Source organism: Hibiscus syriacus, unplaced genomic scaffold, assembly GCF_006381635.1.
Source record: "Hibiscus syriacus cultivar Baekdansim isolate YM2019G1 unplaced genomic scaffold, ASM638163v2 tig00004630_pilon, whole genome shotgun sequence".
Taxonomy (NCBI): domain Eukaryota; kingdom Viridiplantae; phylum Streptophyta; class Magnoliopsida; order Malvales; family Malvaceae; genus Hibiscus; species Hibiscus syriacus.
In genome coordinates, this window is record NW_024062021.1 from 72,333 (window position 1) to 86,021 (window position 13,689).

Genomic DNA, 13,689 nt, shown 5'->3' on the forward strand with positions numbered 1-13,689 from the left:
TTTCGTGGGCCATATATCAAAATCTAAAATTTTGACCCAAAATTTAAGGTGTTACAATCATTTTATTTTTTTTAAAAAAATTCATCATCAAAATTTATCTGAAATAAAAAGGTGTGAATATTAAAAATTTATTAGATTTTTGTTATTAGTTTAGAGTGATTTTAAGATAATATTTATTTAAAAGATTTTAAATTATTTGACAATGATGGTTCAAGTACCCTGTAAATGTCATGCTCGAACTTGAAATCTCTAAGAATAACAATGATCCATAAATCACCGAAAGCGTAAATACTGAAATTTCATTGTTGCTTCCGATTCCTAGGAAGTTTTTTAAATGCTGTAATTTCTCAGTAAAACATTGGCCAACAATATTCGGTTGTTCCTTAACTTGTTGACATCTCTTGCAAGGACTCTCACTAGTTTTTCTAGTTCCCCATACATGAGTAGCAAATGGGATGCACTTGAATTCTTCACAATATTTACTTAGACTTCACCACTAACGTACCAAGGAGAGTCAACAAGACAATGAATGCATACCATGGAGTTCTACGGCTTCTCCATACTAATTTGTACTAGGACACTTTCTCTCTTTAGTGAAGTAGTTGCTCCCACCATTTATTAGGCCCGAATGCAACATATTATAAACCATCTAGTATTGAAATAAATCAATCAATTTGAGCATTTGGGCTTCAAAACAGATAAATTTGATGAATCAAAATTTTTAATTACAAAACTTAATTGAGTGAAAGAATTGAATTGATTACTGTTATTTTACTCTTTCCAAAAGAAATTAATTTCAAGACATTTTCTATTTGGAAAATGATGAAGGAAAGAAACAAGTAAAAAGAAAATCTCTCTCCCATCTTCCTGTTGTGTGCATGCCTGCCTGGCTCGGTGAGCGAAAATGACTCTTTCGACCTCCTAACACAACCGCCCCCACTAATGAGTTTCTAAGCACGTTCCCTCCACGCGAATCACAGGAGAGTATTAAAAACCCCCCATTAAACTCCTACTTTTGCCTCCTTAATTTTCTCTCTCACTTACAGAACCCAGCGGGATATTAATTGCTTGTTGACGCCAACAACCAATGTCGGGAACTTTGGCACACGTCAGAGGTTCGCCCAAGATTTGCATTTAATGCCGACAATTTATTACTCGCCCAAGTAATTCCGTGTCCCCATCTTCTTCCGCACCAAACTGCTCTCCTCCCCTCCGTACTAAGTGTACACGCAGCATCACGCGCCACCTGACCTCACTTTGAAGTCCCACCTTTCGGTAACGAGAAAAATTGAAAGGGTCCCATCCAAACCCAGGAAATTAATTATAACGTAAGTTTCAGTGCGGGGAGAAAGCGCGTGAACGTTGAATTTCTTTAATTTGTCCGTTCTGCAAACTGTACCCAACAGTGGACAAACCCCAGGCCTGCTATCTTCACTGTACCCACTCTTCCCTTAAAATTATCCCCATGTATTTTACAGTTCTGTAAAAATCAATCAAATGAGAGGTTAAAGATTATTAGTATTTTTTTTTTGGAACGGGTGAGTAATCAAGAAGGATCCTTTGTTAAAAAAAAAAAGACAGGTTAAAGGGGGAAAATATTATGGACACACTGCGTTGTTCCTCTTATCTTCTTTGTCTTCTATAGGGAAGAAAAGGTTTAATTTTGTTTTGTTAAAATCTCTTTCTGGGGGTAAATTTTTTGTCTTTGGTGGGAGAAATGGAGTTTGAGGATCAAGAGGAGCAAGAAGAAGAGATGGGTTTGGCACCGAGTTATGACTCGCTTGGAAACTCATCTCCAGCCAAAATACCGGGTTCAATAACTCCAGCGGCTCAGCTGCAGAGGAAGCCTAGGTATAGAGAGTGTTTGAAGAACCACGCAGTGGGAATCGGCGGTTACGCCGTCGACGGTTGCTGTGAGTTCATGCCGGCTGGAACTGAAGGTACCCTCGAAGCTCTCAAATGCGCAGCTTGTAACTGCCACCGTAACTTCCACCGAAAGGAAACGGAACTCGGCTCCCACACTCCGTTCCCATGACGGACCTCTACTTCCACCACCACGAACCACCGCAATTCACGCCTTACTTTAGATCTCCAACCGGGTACCTCCACGCGGCGGGACAACAAAGGCCGTTGGCTCTACCTTCAATTTCAGGAGGCGGCGGCGGACACAGCAGGGAAGATCAAGAGGATGTTTCGAATCTAGTGAGTTCAAGGAAGAGGTTTAGGACAAAGTTCACGCCGGAACAGAAGGAGAAGATGGCGGCGTTGGCTGAGAGGCTAGGGTGGCGGATTCAGAAACACGATGAAGCCATAGTTCAACAGTTCTGCAATGAAACAGGGATCAAAAGGCACGTCTTCAAAGTATGGATGCATAACAACAAGAACACTCTTGGTAAGAAACCCTAGAAAACAGCTTCTTCAAGGCAAAATAAAATTGAAAAAAAATAGTTTGATTTCTCTGGGGGCTAACATCTGGTACCTTGTTAGTAATTATTAACCATATTTACTTAATGTTAATTCTAATCCTAATACATGTTTTAATGTGAAAATGGATTTAGATATTGGTGCACTGAGGCAAAGTGGAGAGACATGCAATGCAAATGAAAGAGGCCTGAACATGCAAGAGCTTTAACTGGTGGAATTTTGAGCTCTAACAAGTTAGGGAGAGGATTAATCAAGATTATCCTTGTATCACGTATTAAACATTTGCTAAAAACCTAATTAGTTAACCTTTTGTACGTGAATTTATCTGCATGTAAGAGTTAATGGTAGATATTTAGCTTCTTCTAACCCAACTTTTTTGTTTAAGCAAATCTTCAGCTGCACTAACATTGATATATGTGCTTTGGAATGGGAATGAATGCACTTGTTTAGTTATTACAACCTTTGTTGGTCAGGTTCTGTTTGGTTGAGTGGATGAGATTATTTGCTGGTGAGCTGTTATGTCAGATTTCAAACCACATGGTAGGTAAAAGAGGGATATGATTCCTTATAAAAGGTAAGATTTTAAGACGAGAGATGTGCTTGTTTTTTTGGACCATATAGCTGCTGCAAATCCAAATCTTTTTACCAACAAGATATGCAGAATACTTTGCTTGATTCGGGAATTTTAACCACAGTATCGGTTAAAGCTGCATATGCATGTATATATGGGAATTGCATAACTGTGTGGTCCAGTCTATATTGTCTTTGGTCAAAAGATTAATTGCATCAGACAGTGATTCATCTTCTTCCTACTTAATAAATATGGTGCATTATCTTTATTCTTGATTTTGGATACTTGATTTAAACCTTTTGGCTTGGCACCAGTTTCTAGAGCTCAAAACTAAGCTAAAAACTGTATTATTTGGATCAAGTATATGTGTTCTTTTTTTTTCTTCATACTTGTATTCATCTTCAAGTTCAATATAAGTGGACAGAATTGTGTAATCCATCTAGAAACAACAATTTGCCCAGTTATTTAGGGTTTTTATTTTTTTATGGAGATGAAAAAGGGTTTCCTTTTATAATTATTGGAAGTCCGGAAGGATTATGTTGGAATCCTAAATAATACTGATAGACCTATCCATTTTAGTTTCTTATCTATAAATATGGAAATTCTCCGGTCTCCAACTCCATTCGACAGAGTCTAAAATTCATTATATCTCACATCATCCTTTTTTTTTTGGATGAAAATATCTCACATCATCTTTGCTAATATACGTTAGTGTGGTACTTAATGTTATACGACCTCAAAGGAGAACTTATCCTTTATCTTAAAATAATAAGATATATCACATTTTTAGTAAGAGATTGTAGGTTTCAAGTTTACTTACGACATGGTTAGAATGAATAGTCTCAAAATTCAAGCATATAACGTGAGACCGATATTAATAAGAAATAAATGTAGCTAGGGTTTCTCTAATTAAGCAAAATAATGAGAGAGAGAGAGTGAGAGATAGGGAAATGAAAATGCAGTAGGAAGTGGGTGCAAAGTATAAGACGGATTAAAGTGGGTTTGGGTCCTATATGACTCCAAATACTACTGCACAACAGGCCACTGTAACCCAAGCAAAGGGGGGTCATCCCAAGATTCTTTTGGATCGTTTCCTTCTCTAAAGAAAACAACCAAAAAAAAAAAAAACTACTTAGAATCCCCGAGGAAGATGAAGTTAAAAAAGTTAGGGTCATTTTCAGGGCCGGAGTTAGGACGTTGGAGGCCCTGTGCAAATTCTTAAAAATAGTGTTGTTGTTGAAAAATTGAGATTAATGGAACTAATTAATTAAAGGAAGGTAAGGAATTTATGACTATGGTGGGAATCAGAATTAATGAGAGAAGATGAATAATTGAAGTTTGATAAAGTGAATTGAAAAAGATGAACTCCTTTCTCGTAAAGTGGAGTTAGACAAAATTAAAAAAGATAAGTTTTACAGCTGTAGCACAATACTAATTATTGGTATTTCCCATATGATTTCAATAAGATTCGACCGTAGGTTATGTGGTTTTGGGCCCAAGAATTTTACCACTGATCCATAATACTTTGTTTGCAATTTTATTGTAACAATAGTAATGTCGGAACCGTCTTTCGGTTGGGCTTTGATTTGGATTAAACGAATTGGAGTCGCCACCGATCATTTATTTTAAAACAAATGGGTTGATCGGATACCCTATTTCTTACCTGGTATGCGTCTTTCCAAAGATGTGTCGGATTCGGGAGTCGGTTACAGTCAAGGAAGGGTTAGCACCCTTGAATTGCCCTTTCGATACTACGCAATTTTCAGTTGTCTTAAATTAAAAAAAATTGTAATTTAAAATTAAAAGGTAAAAATACGATCCCAATTACTTACCTTAGATAGTTTTAAAGATGTACCCTTAAGAGAGTCAAGAAACATGTTAGATAAAAGAATGAAAATAAATAGAATAAAGAAAATAAAAAAATGACCAAAATAAAGGAATAAGAAAGAGTGAAGATAAAAATGAATATGATAAGAAAAATAAAATGAAAAAGAATAATAATAATATATACATAACAAACAAGTAAATAAAAACATAAGAAAAAAATACAAATAAAAAAAACAAATGTAAAGATGATAAAAAAATAAAGATAAGGAATAAAAATAAAAATGAAATAGAGGAAAAAATAAAAAGGTAAATAAAAATAAATAAAATAAAATAAAAAACAATAAGTAAATAGTAATAAGAGAAAATAAAAATAGAAGGGTATAAGAATAATAAATAAAATATATGTATATATGTAATAATAAATATAATATTTGCAACAATTAAAAAATAAATGGAAAAATGTATATATATATATAATAGTAATACATATAGATAAATAGAGAGAAAAAATATATAATAATAGTAGGAAAATGAAATAAAATAAGGTAAAAAATATAAAGAATATGCATATAATAAATGTTTTAAAAAATAATAATAATAAAAAATAAAAAATAAAATATAAAAGATAATAATAATAATAATAATGAGAAATAATAATAAGTAAAGAAAAAAAAATTAAATTTTTTAAATCTCTTCCCCTCTTCTTTCCAAATGTCCGAACGATTTTCACAAAATAGCCTCAGGGTTCCGTAGATCTAAAAAGTTAGTTTAAAAAAAATCCCCTCCAGTCATCGGCCTTTTGAGTTTTTGTGGTTTTACAAATCGAAAGCAAGAAACAAACGACACATGCAAGCTTAACAACTGAAAAATATAAGGGTTTTTACCTTTGTTGCCTTCGAAACTTTGCAAAAAAAATGCTTTGATTGCTCCAAATTTTCTGTTCGTATTTCGTCTATCCATTGTGTGTTCCAATAGTGAGTTACAATGGCTATTTATAATGCTTATGGATCCTATTTTTAGGAGTTTGAATCTTAGTAAAACTCTATCATATTTTTACGAGTTTGAATCATAGTAAAACTATATCATATTTTTAGGAGTTTGAATCTTCGTAAAACTCTATCATATTTTTAGGAGTTTGAATCATAGTAAAACTCTATCATATTTTTAGGAGTTTGAATCATAGTAAAACTCTAACGTTATGTTTGTTTTCAGAATCCCACTAAATCAGGGTTGTTGAGAGTATTGTACCCAGATGAAAAGGTGTGTTGACAACTGCACCTTTTTGCTCATAGTCGTGTAACGGGGATAGGGCAAAGATTAAAAGACACTTTTCGTTCGGTGGAGTTGAAAATTGACTTTGATGTAGGAATAACTCGAAAGGTCTTCTTCGACCTGAATGAAATCGAACTCGAAAGGTCTTTATCGACAGATGGCTTTTCTCGACTTAAGCTATGCTGCCGAAAAACAGTTTTTCGTCACTAAGGCACGGTTAACCCATGCCTTCTTCTTGACTTGAAAACCTCAATTGCAGCCGGACAATAGTGTGATTGAGGTGTCATTGAGTTGACTGGAACCGAACTCGACAATTTTATTGACAGATAGTCCTTCTTGCCTTGAGCTATGCTGTAAATTTGATTTGCCTCTAAGCTGAGTGTAATCGAACTCGAAGGTCTTTGGTTGGCAGATAGCCCTTATCGACTTAAGTTATACTGCAAAAGATGTGCCTTGGAGCTTAGCGTAGTCAAACTCGAAGGTCTTTTGGTGATAAATAACTATTCTAGCCTTGAATTATGTTGTAAATGATGCGCCGTCGAAGCTGAGTGTAATCGAACTCGAGCGTCTTTGGAAGATAGCCATTCTCGACTTAAGTTACGTTGCAAATGATGCGCCTTGGAGCTGAGCGTAGTCAAACTCGAAGGCCTTTTGGTCACAGATAGCCCTTCTAACATTGAGTTATGCTCTAAATGATATGCCCTCGAAGCTGAGTGTAATCGAACTCGAGGGTCTTTGGTAGATATCCCTTCTCGACTTAAGCTATGCTGTAAATGATGTGCCTTGGAGCTGAGCATAGTCGAACTCGAAGGTCTTTGGTTGGCAGATAACCCTTCTCGACTTAAGTTATGCTGCAAATGATATGCCTTGGAGCTGAGCGTAGTCGAACTCGAAGGTCTTTTGGTCACAGATAACCCTTCTAGCCTTGAGTTATGCTGTAAATGATGTGCCCTCGAATCTGAGTGTAATCGAACTCGAGGGTCTTTGGCAGATAACCCTTCTCGACTTAAGCTATGCTGCAAATGATGTTCCTTGGAGTTGATCGTAGTCAAACTTGAAGATCTTTGGTTGGCAGATAACCCTTCTCAACTTAAGTTATGCTACAAAATGATATGCCTTGGAGTTGAGCGTAGTCGAACTCGAAGGTCTTTCGGTCACCGATAACCCTTCTAACATTGATTTATGCTCTAAATGATGTACCCTCGAAGCTGAGTGTAATCGAACTCGAGGTTTTTTGGCAGATAACCCTTCTCGACTTAAGCTATGCTGCAAATGATGTGCCTTGGAGCTGAGCGTAGTCGAACTCGAAGGTCTTTGGTTGGCATATAACCCTTCTCAACTTAAGTTATGCTTAAAATGATATGCTTTGGAGCTGAGCGCAGTCGAACTCGAAGGTCTTGACTGAATGAAAACCCTTGAGTTATACTACCGATAGTTTCTAAAAAAATGGCTTCCCTTCACGGGTCTAAGCCGGTCATAATTCTCCAGGTGGTTCCCTTGAGCGGGTCTGAACCAAGTAATATGATTTTTAGATGACTCCCCTTCACAGGAAGTCCACTGATAAATTCTGTCAGCCGGATATTTTTCGATGTGGAATTGAAATCTGGCTTGAAAATGTCAATCAGGAATTAGCCTCTCGTTTGAGTTAATCTGAATTGGACACTTTCTGAACTAGTTCTCGAACTCATCTGAAGTTGATTATTGATCTTTCAATCGTCGAATTGGTTGAGGTGTAACTTCTTGCTGCTGAGTTAAGCAACCACCATCAATCTTTAAAGGTGCTTTCGAATCAAGTATCCTTCATCTTGAAGTCGAAACTTAACTCTAAAAGCTGTAAAAAATCATGTATGCAAAAAATAATAAATGTTATGCTCTTAAGTATGCCTAAGATGCATGCAACATGAATGAGTTATGTTTTATCTCTTGGATTGGAGTCTCGTGTTTTGCCTGCTAATCTGGTCCATGGAATCGATCGTGCCCCATTCTCTTTTCAAGCTTTGGCTTTATAGACCTTTCATATCTGAGACTGTTCTGTTTGAAAATATTTTTTTTCTTTTTCTTGTTTTAGGAGGGAAAATGATAAAAATGCTGTAAAATATTTTCAAATTGTAAACATGAGTTCAAAGTATATCAAATGAATCAATAGCCCTTTTTAATGTTTTTAGAGTTATAGCTTTTTGACAAATGTTCAAATGGATAAGTTGACTTCAGGTTGACCTAAGGTTTCAGCCATAAAAAGGTCATTTTTTCGGTTATTGCAACATGCTTTTCTTTGGCTTGGCATTTTAATTGGATGCGGAAAAATGAAGCAACTAGCATTATCAATTACTAGACCTTCTATTTCGGTTCTCTAAAATCTTCCATTTGTTCAAGTTTTGTAAGCTCCTCTAACAAAGGTAGTGCAAAAATATCGGTCTAAAAATGAAATTCTTGAGTGATCGTGTGAAATTGACTATAACAGGCGTTCCTTAACTCCCTTGGTCCACTTTTACCGAAACTCCTTATTTAAATAAATTTAATTCACCATTGTCTGGCTAGCTGAATCCATAAAGCCGAGGCGTTTAACCAATTGCTCTAGAGGGATAACTCAATATGTAAACACCTGTATCAGGTTAGCTGAATCTTATCCATAAAGCCGGGGAGTTTAACCAATTGCCTTAGAGGGACAGCTCAAGCTTTATTGTATATTATAATCACCTTTATCAGGCTAGCTGAATATTATCCATAAAACCGGGGCGTTTAACCAGTTGCTCTAGAGGGACAACTCAAGCTTTATTGTATATATATAATATTATAATCTGGGTATTCGGATCCAATTTCTTAAGTTTGTCAAGAAGAACCTATTATAGTCTAGGTGTTTTTGAAAGTCAATGAACCTCATTTTTAGAGTTCAATTTCCAAGCAACTGACATAAACTAGATTTGCATACTCAACTATTTCATCTGTGAAGATTATTATCATCACTGAACGTCTTAAACAAATAGTATAGAAATTGTCATATGCAAACGATGCCCCATGTTGTCCACACCTATGCACATCTAAATGTCAAGCCTTATTAAGGGAGAAGGCTATGTAAATGATGTTCGAGTTTTTCGGGGTAAAGTCATTTTTTATCAGTTTTTGACCATGTTAACTTCTCAAAGATCTGTAATTCTGAATCATTTACAAAGTTTTTTAATTTAGTTAATATTCAAATAATTGCAAGTTTGCAAATGTGATTCATTACTCAATATCTTTAAAGTAACATAAAAAAAATCCTTACAAAAACTTGAGAAAAAATGAAAGAAAACAAATTCAAACAGAATGCCTTAAATGATGAAATGATCTCCATCACTTGGATGCCCCCAAGTTTTTGAAGTCAATCCAATTCTGGTTACGCATCTTCTGTATGACTCTCTTGAATGCGTAACAGTTCTCGATAGTGTGCCCTAGGACATCGCCGTGATATTCACAATGAGCATTCTCATCATACCACTTGGGGCATGGGGGCTTCATGGGTTCCACCGGATATGGTGACACTACGTGAGTGTCAAGAAGTTGCTGGTAAAGCTCTTTGTAGGTCATGCTAATAGGGTCAAAATGTTCTCTTTCCCTCATAGGCTCTCTGGAATCTTGTTTAGAAGTACCTGTCAGTACAACAACATTTGATTTTGGCTTGGAGATTGTAACATCTTTATTAGTGTGGTAGGTGTTAACATTGTTAATCTCCCCATACCTTTATTTTACAGGAGGTTTCTTACTGGCCTCTCCATCTTCTATCTTACCTTACTTTATGGCCGACTCGACCATTTCTCTGGCCATAACCAAGTCTGAAAAGCTTCCTGATATGATCGTAACTAGGTATCCGAAGTATGGAGTCTTCAGGGTCTGTACAAAAAGTTTTCGGGTTTCTTTCTCATCCAAGGGTGGATGAACTTGTACAATCAAATCCCTCCATTTTTATGCGTATTGCTTGAAACTCTCGTTATGCTTCTTTTCCATGCTTTGTAGCATAACTCGATATGGCCTTATGTCATTGACATGCTTGTATTGTTCCAAAAATGACTTGGCCAGGTCCCTCCAGGCCTTGATATTTGATCAGCTTAGCTGGTTGTACCACCGGATGATTGAACCCGACAGACTCTCCTGGAAGCAGTCGATCAGGAGTTGGTCGTTTCCAACATATCCAGTTATTTTTCGGCAAAACATGGTGATGTGAGTAGATGGGCAACTATTCCCGTCAATCTTCTCGAATTCTAGGGTCTTGAATTTCGGAGGGAGAACCAAGTCCGGGACTAGACTGAGCTCCGCGGCATCGACTCTAGGGTAGTCATGGTCTCCTTTAACTACCTTCATTTGGTCCTCCAATTACTTGATTTTCTCATCCATCTTCCTTGATTTGTCCTCTTCATATGAATCCAGTATATAGTAATAACCCGGATTGCTCTCAGGGTTAAATACAGAGGACTAGGGTTTCACTTTCGCAGCAGATGAGTCCCCTCGAAGTTCCGGTAAGATTTCAGGTGAGACAACCACTTGTGGGGTAGGTGGTATAATTACCTCTTTCGGTGAAGCTGCCCCGGCGCACTAGTCTGTTGTAGGCCAACTAACTTGGCCACAATTTGATCGACCAAAGACTCTTGGTTTTTCATGATTGTATTTAGAGTACTCAGACTACTCTCGTTTATCTTGTCTTCCAACTCTCTCTGGAGCTTCAACATGTTCTCCTCAATCTGAGCAATTCTGGCTTCTATTTTTTTCTTTTTCAAGCAGGTGTTATGCGGATGGGGCGTGTTCTGAGCTTGAGGTGGTATCTCTAGTATTTGTTCCTTTCCGATGAGACATCTTTCCGTTAGTTAATGTGAATGCAAAGAAAATAACAAAATGCAAAATGTCTAAATGCATGATGCATGAAATGTCCGAGGCATTGATCCAAAAAATGTGCCTGTTATTCTGAATAATCCTTATTGGGGACAAAAGTGATACGTTTGAAGAGATAATTTTTTTTTGATGGTATAGACCCCGCACATCTTCTGACAAGTTGATTCATCTTCCGTCTTTTTTTTTCACCGGTTGAATATCCTGTCGAACCATTCCGGCTCCTTTGGTTAAACTTGTACAGGTGACGAGCTGCTTGCCCCAAAAAAGGTATCGTAGGACTGCATCTCCGGCTTTCACTCTATGTCGAACTTGTTCCAAATGAAAGCGCCATTAGAGCGCTCCATCCGAAGTTTATCAACTTGTTTCTGGAATTCGTCAATAATGGTCTCAAGCTCAGCTAGGGTTTCACAATCTTGTTCTCGTAGTCTTCGAAAGGACTCTCCGGGTCAGCAACATTTTTCTTGTCTTGCCCCTGCAACCTTTTCCTCTGAGTATTCTTTGACCACGACTAGACTTCTAAGCTTTTCATCTATTTGTATTATAACCCCTTTATCCATTAATGCAAATTATTCATGTTTAAAAAACACGTTTTTGGTGGATCAACACCTCTTTTAAATGATGTGAATGATGAAAACAAAATAAAATAGAAAAAAAATAAAAAGAGTTAGTGAGGTAAATTAAAACAATAATAAAAATGAAAAATTCTACCCCACATGATATCTACCCCACATGCTTTAATTCCTACCCGAACATGGTCTCTATCCCACATTCTAATTTTAAACAAATCCTAACCGAATATTTGTCTAGTTCGCATGCTTTGAACAGAAAGTAAAGCAGAAAACAAAGCAGCCTAGGGTTTGGAATGAGATTTTTGGGTGGGCTCTAATTCCTTGTACTCTCCCGATTTAGGTTCTAAAAAAGGTACTCGAGTTCTCCTTGCTGGTGCCCCCTTGGGCCTGCAAAACCCTTAGTCCTGTCAAACCCTTAGTCCTAAGCCCATTACAAGCTTATGTGGACTAAGTTAACCTCGAGAGGAAACATTCCCTTATGCCCATACGGAGAATAAATTCACACGAAGGCATAAGGTATATGAATCCCGAAGGTTACTTGCTAGGCCCATACAGTGAATAAATTCATACGAATGCATCGCTTTCACCCCCACTTAAAATGGGTTCGGAGCTCGGGTTTAGAGCCTTAGAGGAAAAAAACGAATTTGGAAGGCTGAAATCATTAGAAAAGCGGTTAGTACAACTATTTACTCGAAAATATAATCAAAAGTAAGCAATAAGGATCGAAATGTTACCTTAAAATTTAAACTTACCTTTTTCGTTAAAAAGACAACTGAAAATTACCTTAGCCTAACTCACTTACCATCCCCAGCGGAGTCGCCAAACTGTCAGAACCGTCTTTCGGTTGGGTCCCGAAATTGGGCTTCGACTTAGATTAAATGAATTGGAGTCGCCACCGATAATTTATTTTAAAACAAATGGGTTGATCGAATACCCTATTTCTTACCTGATCTGCGTCTTTCCAAAGATGTGTCAAATTCGGGAGTCGGTTACAGTCAATGAAGGGTTAGCACCCTTGAATTGCCCATTTGGTAATACGCAATTTTCAGTTGTCTTAAATTAAGAAAATTGTAATTTAAAATTAAAATGTAAAAATACGATCCCAATTACTTACCTTGGATAGTTTTAAAGGTGTACCCTTAAGAGAGTCAAGAAACTTGTTAGATAAAAAAATGAAAATAAATAGAATAAAGAAAATAAAAAAATGACCAAAATAAATGAATAAAAAAAGAATGAAGATAAAAATGAATACGATAAGAAAAATAAAATGAAAAAGAATGATAATAATATATACATAACAAACAAGTAAATAAAAAAATAAGAAGAAAATACAAATAAATAAAACAAATGTAAAGATGATAAAAAAATAAAGATAATGAATAAAAATAAAAAAGAAATATAGGAAAAAAATAAAAAAAAGTAAATAAAAATAAATAAAATAGAATAAAAAGCAGTAAGTAAAGAGTAATAAGAGAAAATAAAAATAGAAGGGTATAAGAGTAATAAATAAAATATATGTATATATGTAATAATAAATATAGTATTTGCAACAAATAAAAAATAAATGAAAAAAAAATGTATATATATATATATATATAATAGTAATATGAATAGATAAATAGAGAGAAAAAAATATAATAATGGTAGGGAAATGAAATAAAATAAGATAAAAAATATAATGAATATGCATATAAATAAAATATTTTAAAAAATAATAATAAATAAAAAAATAAAAAAAATAAAATATATAAAAGATAATAATAATAATAATAATAAAGTATATATAATAATAATAGTAAAAAAAATAAAATATAAAAAAATTGAATTTTTTTAAAGCTCTTCTCTTCCTCTTTCCAAATGTCCTAACGATTTTCACAAAATAGCCTCGGGGTTCCGTAGATCTAAAAGTTAGTTTAAAAAAAATCTCCTCTGGTCATCGGCCTTTTGAGTTTTTGTGGTTTTACAAATCGAAATCAAGAAATAAACGACACATGCAAGCCTAACAACCGAAAAAGGTAAAGTTTTTTACCTTTGTTGCCTTCGAAACTTTGCAAAAAAAAAAACAATTCTTTGATTGCACCAAATTTTTTCGTATTTCGTCTATTCATTGTGTGTTCCAATAGACAGTTACAATGACTATTTATAATGCTTATAGATCCTATTTTT

At 35.5% G+C, this 13,689-nt stretch overlaps 1 pseudogene; it reads left to right on the top strand.

The window, feature by feature from the left end:
* Positions 1 to 1,575: 1,575 nt before the first annotated feature.
* On the top strand, positions 1,576 to 2,795 carry LOC120196062 (annotated as a pseudogene).
* Positions 2,796 to 13,689: the final 10,894 nt, after the last annotated feature.